The sequence below is a fragment of the Microtus ochrogaster genome, linkage group LG1 (genome assembly GCF_000317375.1).
Source record: "Microtus ochrogaster isolate Prairie Vole_2 linkage group LG1, MicOch1.0, whole genome shotgun sequence".
Taxonomy (NCBI): Eukaryota; Metazoa; Chordata; class Mammalia; order Rodentia; family Cricetidae; genus Microtus; species Microtus ochrogaster.
In genome coordinates this window covers 56,010,213-56,015,509 of record NC_022027.1, presented here as the reverse complement: position 1 = coordinate 56,015,509, position 5,297 = coordinate 56,010,213, and positions in this window count along the sequence as shown.

Below are 5,297 nucleotides of genomic sequence, written 5' to 3'. Positions count from 1 at the left end.
CTGACCGCCCAGACTCCCGAAATAATCACACAGAAACTGTATTTATTAAATCGCTGCTTGGCCCATTAGTTGTAGCTTCTTATTGGCTAGATCTTACATATTCATTTAACACATTTCTATTAATATGTGTATCACCACATGGATGTGGCTTAATCGCAAGTTTCCAGCTTGTCTGTTCCCAGCGGCGGCTATATGGTGTCTCCCTGACTCCACCTTCTTTCTCCCAGCATTCAGTTTAGTTTTCCCCCCTAGCTGTATTCTGTCCTATCACAGGCCAAGGAAGATTCTTTATTCATTAACCAATAAAAACAGTACGTATACAGAGGGACTTCCCGCACCATGCGCCTAACGCTTTTCTAGAGAAATGTCTGAGAAATGTCAGCTGCACTTTGAGGGTTAGCCTCTCCAAGACATTCAGCTTCTGACACTTGGGCTGATAACAGTCTGTATGTGTTGTCCGTGTGTGGTTTCCTGGGCGTTCTATAGAACTTGTCACATGCTTGGCCTCATAGGTTAAAACACAGGTGGGAGGAATAAACAGAACAGAATGTTGGGAGGAAGAGGAAGTGAGCACAGAGGCCATGCTCCCCTCTCCCAGGCAGACGCACACGATGAACCAAGCCGCCAGGTCAGACGTGCTGAATCTTTCCCCGTAAGACAGGTGCTACACAGTTTATTAGAGATGGGTTGATTGGAATATCAGAATTATCCAGTAAGGGCTAGAGCTAATGGACCAAGCAGTGTTTAAAAGAATACAATTTGTGTGTTGTTATTTCGGTTGTAAAGCTAGCCGTGCGGGAGCTGGGCAGGACTAAAAGCAAGCCCGCAGCTCCCACTACATAATTCCACGCAGATTATTATTAAACCAGGATCCAGCATAGAAATTTATTAATTGTGAGCTGTTTGTGTCTTCTGATCACGAGGTTTTGAAATTTGCAGTGGCACATACCTGCTGCCCCAGCTACTCAGGAGTGTGAATCGGGAGTTCCAGCCTGCCTGGGCTGCCTAGAAAGACCTTGTCTCCAAACAAAACACCTCTCCCCCATGTTTTTTTTTTTCTTTTATAAATGGTTTAAAATATAAATTTAAAAGTTCGTTCTTATGCTTTTAAGGTCACGCTTTGCAATTGTTTTAAGGAACTTGGGACAACATAGTAGTTTACAGATATTCTAAGCTGTGCATTTGATTCCTTTTTCAAGAACTTCAGCTCCCCGATTTAAGGGCAGCTCAAGTACATAAACCATATTTTTTTTTCCATTCTCTCTCTCTCCCCCTCTCCCTTCCTTTCTTTTTTCTTCCTTCCTTCTTTTCTTTTCCTTTCTTCCTCTCCTTCCTTCCTTTCTTTTTTTTTTGGGGGGGGGTGGTTTTTTGAGACAGATTATCTGTGTTCTGGCTGTCCTGGAACTCACTCTGAAGACTAGGCTGGTCTCTAACTCACAGAGATCCGCCTGCCTCTGCCTCCCAGGTTCTGGGATTCAAGGCAAGCGCTGCCACCACCACTGGACCGTAAATATCTCTTATAAATATAGTCAACTCAGTGCGTTTAACTTTAAATTCTATCAGGGATTTCAATGTGTCATACATAGATAACTTAGTAAGATATCTACTTTGCAATTATAATTTAGGAGTGGCTACTCATTTTGTGTGTAGAGGCTAATACAAATCTAATAAGCCAGATGACGTAAATAGTGAAAAATGTTCAAAATGTTAAGGTGTGTCCCAGATTGTTTAATTGTGATGTGGAATGTTCAAAGAAATGCTGTCAATGCTGAAAGGCTTCTCGGAGAAGAGAAAGCTCAGTTAACCACCTGGTGCTCACAGATGAACCAAGGTCAGTTTGTGGTTCCCACCCACATGCTGGCTCATAACCATCCGCAGCTCCCTTTCCAGGGGCTCTGGTACCTCTTCTGTTCTCCGCAGGCACACGCGTTTAAGGTTTATTTTTATTTTTATTATTATTATTTTTTGGTTGGGGTTGTGCTATTTACACATGAATGCAGGTGTCTGGGGAGGCTAGAGGCTTCTGATTCCCTGGCTGAAGCTGCCTGATGTGGTGCTTGTCCTGAAACTCTGGTTCTCTACCAGCGCAGTGTGTGACTTAACCACCGGGCCCTTCACTCAGTTCTTTGCTGGGACCCGAGTATGTACAGGCTGGTATAAAAGATTTGCCTGTCTTTGCCTCCTGAGTGCTGGGCTTAAAGGCATGCACCACCACCACCACCACCAAGCTTAATTCTTGAATAATATGTTTACTGGTATGGAACTGTAGATTGGCAGTTACCACGTACTCTACTTTGAACTTGCTGTTATGCCACCATCTTCCATGTGTTCTTTCCAGGACAGCTGTTGGCTGTTGTCCTTGTAAAATGAGCTATAGGTCCAGGCAAGGTGGTGCAGGCTTTCAGTCCCAGTGCTCAGGAGGCAGAGGCAAGCAGATCTCTGTGAGTTCGAGGCCAGCCTGGTCTATATGAGCCAGGATTACACAGAGAAACCCTGTCTGGTGTGTGTGTGTGTGTGTGTGTGTGTGTGTGTGTGTGTGTGTGTGTGTGTGTGTGTGTGGTGGGAGACACAGGCTGGCCTAAATGTCTTGGCCACTCCTAAGATACTTATGTACTGCTAATTCTTTTCATTTTCTATAATATATAATATATGGGGGGATTTTTTTTTTCTATTGTCAAGTTTGGGGTTTCTTTATTTTATTTTTTTGAGACAGGCTTTCCTGTATAGCCCTAGATGTTCTGGAACTCACTTTGTAGACCAGACTGGCCTCAAACTCTGCCTCCCAAGTGTGGGGATTAACGGTGTGTGTTACTAAACCTTGCTTGATTTCTTTTGAATTCTGGGAATTTCTTATATCTCTAAACTTTTTTCTGTCTCTCTGTCTTTTGAGATTCCAGGTAATTATAAGTCCTTGTCATTGTGTCCTGTGGGATTTTTTAAACCTCATTTTTAATATTTCTGTGTGTGTTGCTTGTGTGGTGCTCAAACCACAGGACGGCGTGTTTTCTCCTACCACGTGGACCTAGGTCACCATCGAGGTAGCGGCGTTTGTCTTTTCTCTCGCGTCACTTCTCGTGTTACTCATGTTCACAGCTACTGTTAAAGCCACGCACTGCCGCCCTGCTTCTGTAAGGTTTTCAGGTCTAGAGCATCTGTTGGTTCTCTCTTCAGATACACTTTACTGACCCTTTGGGTCAGAGCGTATTTGACCACTGAGAAATCTGGAATCTAAGATGATCATGGACAAGATTCTATTGCAAGTCGCCTTTTCTGTCCCTTGTCCCAAGCTGTGCCGTGTGCTGTGGTCTTGTCTTGCTCTATGTCGAATGCTTGCCTATATGGCGAACATTATATTTTAAAACTATTTGTCTTGCATATTTTTAAAGATAGACCGTTTAAAGAAAGGTTTGTTTTTATGGTTGCATGTCTTGCCTGCATGTGTTTATATATGCCAGTGGAGGTTAATAGAGGGTGGCAGAACCCTGAAACTGGAGTTATGAATGGTTGTGGACCACCGTGTGGGGGCTGGGGATCAAACCTGAGTCTTCTTCAAGAGCAGTACGAGACTGGACCACTGAGCTGGCTTTCTTCCCCCCAAGAGCATCTTAGCCTCCACTGGGATTTTTATTCACTGCCGTGAAGTGTTCAGGGTATTGCTGCTTTAGAATACTTTAATTCAAGATGTCAGGCACTAAGGTATCCATTGTAGCAAGGCTAGTTTTTATGTTCTGTGTAGCTTTGTCTTGATCGGTCCCCTATGACCATCGGAATACAGTGTCAGAGCTTTCTTCTCCTAGGTCTTGTAAGAAAGACACAAAGGTTTCACTAGAGGTAGCTAAACTGCTTTCTCTTTAGATTTTGGTTCAATATTTCTTCACTATCTTGTTCTTAATGTTTGTGTTAAGTTTTAGTTTACTAATCCAGCATTTTTTAAAGCTTTATTTTTGTTTATGTGAACTTGAGAGTAGGTGCCTTAGAGACCAGAAGAAGGCATCGGATCCCCTAGAACTGGAGTTATAAGTTGTTTTAGGTTCTGAGAATCAGTCAAGTCCCATGGAAGAGCAAGCGCTATTAAGATGCTGTCTCTCCAGCCTCTTTTGATCCAGCATTTTAAGAAATTCTTATAAAATTTTTCTGAGTGGGCATTTTGTATTTTTTTTCCACTTCCATTCTCTTTAAAGAGCTTTGTTATTTAGTTTACACCTAGTGAACCCTGAGCAACGTTAAAGCAAATGAGTTACGTAAAGGCAAATTTAAAGAGCTGTAAAATCCATTTCTCCTTGCTCTGCCCATGACAAATGGCTGTGCAGCTCCCCGGTCAGACACTTGGAAGGACACTAACCTGTGATGCTGAAGTCACAGTCTGCACAGTAGGAACCTGCTAGGATGTTGCGGAAAAGTCTTACATTTTCTTTATAGAGAATGACCCATTTTCTTTGTTTTGGATTTCTTACTATTATAAATAAAGGGTTCCTCCCCAAATTTTCTCATGGTGTTGCTGTTCGGATGCAAGACTGTGATTCTCTTGTGTGCCAGTGAACAGAAGTTCATAACTATTTAATCTAATTATTTGGTATTTCAGATACCAAAATAAAAGATGTCTTTCTCTCCTTCCTGTGGGATGTCTTCCAGCCTTCCCCTTTGTCATTGACAGGCAGTGGATTTTGCTGTCCCCTCCCTTTGAGACCAATGGCCTTCCCATTCATGGCTGGGCTTTGGTACTTTGTGCTGGTTCTCATTTAGAAACCCCCTTCCAAGTGGACCGTCAGCAGCAGCACATGCGTTCACTCGGGTCCTGCAGCCAGTTCTCCAGTGCCCTGGGCTCCGCCTCTGAGACGGGTTCTGTCCACCTTCTTTCTCTTTGTAAAATCAAAACAGCATTTATATCGTTACAGTTTCATAACTGGGAAATGGGACTCCTGGCTGTGTTTTCAGTGCACTCCATGACCTTGCTAACCAGGCTGTGTGTGGCCACAGCTGGATGAAACTTACATTTGGTTTCATTCTGTCCAGTTCTCCAGCATTCCTGTCTCATCCTGTGTGAGGTTTTATTTCTGCTTTCTGCCTTTCTTTTGCTGCAGTTAGACTTATTTCCTTAAGTAATTTCATCTTTCTGCCTGGTGTTTACAAGATTGCAGGAGTTTTACTGTTCAGGATTTTTACTAAGCATAATGCATGATGTGGGGGGTGCGTGTGTGCGTGTGTGTGTGTGTGTGTGTGTGAGAGAGAGAGAGGGGGGGGGGGGGGGAGAGCGCGCCTAGCCTGAAACTGAGTGAGCAGGCTCCAGGCTTTCCTTT